This window comes from Galeopterus variegatus, unplaced genomic scaffold (assembly GCF_000696425.1).
Source record: "Galeopterus variegatus unplaced genomic scaffold, G_variegatus-3.0.2 Scaffold5562, whole genome shotgun sequence".
NCBI lineage: Eukaryota > Metazoa > Chordata > Mammalia > Dermoptera > Cynocephalidae > Galeopterus > Galeopterus variegatus.
In genome coordinates this window covers 148,610-149,086 of record NW_007731673.1, presented here as the reverse complement: position 1 = coordinate 149,086, position 477 = coordinate 148,610, and the positions used below count along the sequence as shown (strand labels likewise).

The following is a 477-nucleotide window of genomic DNA, read 5'->3' as shown; positions in this document are numbered from 1 at the left end:
CCCGCTGCTGGTCCTCGCGCCGCGTGCGCCCGTCCGGGGGGGCGCCGTGGACGTGCGCGGCGCTCTCGGGAGCCTCACACTTTTCGTCACCCATCACGAGTGACCTTGGACGTGCTTGGCGAGGAACGCGTGGAGAGGGGTTGTGAGGTGCGGGACTGCGCAGCGCCCCGGGCTTGGCTGTCACCGGCGGCTTGTTGCATGGATGGTGCGTTGGAGATTTTATGGAGGTTCTTTTTGAGTAATGGCTGCAGTGGTACCTGTCATTCCATACGCATCCCAAAGTTTATTTACGTAATTGTTTTTATATCTGTTTGCTTTTTATAATTTGTGCACTGGATTCTGGGTTTTGGAGAGGATTTTCCGTCCATGTTGAAGTGTTTTTACTCTTGGTGAATGCGGATTGTTTGGGTATTTCAGCCTGTACGTCAGAAAGCAATACGAGGTACATCTCAGTGTTTTAAAGGATTTCACTATCAT

The 477-nt window shown here is 52.2% G+C and overlaps 1 protein-coding gene across 1 annotated transcript in view; it reads left to right on the top strand.

The window, feature by feature from the left end:
- The first annotated feature begins 122 nt into the window (after positions 1–122).
- The window catches only part of SPIN1 (spindlin 1), a 74,224-nt gene continuing 73,869 nt past the window's right edge, over positions 123–477 (top strand). Inside the window, exon 1 of the mRNA XM_008589639.1 lies at positions 123–147. The gene's annotated coding sequence lies outside the window, so the exon portion shown is untranslated. The remainder of the gene's footprint in view (positions 148–477) is intronic.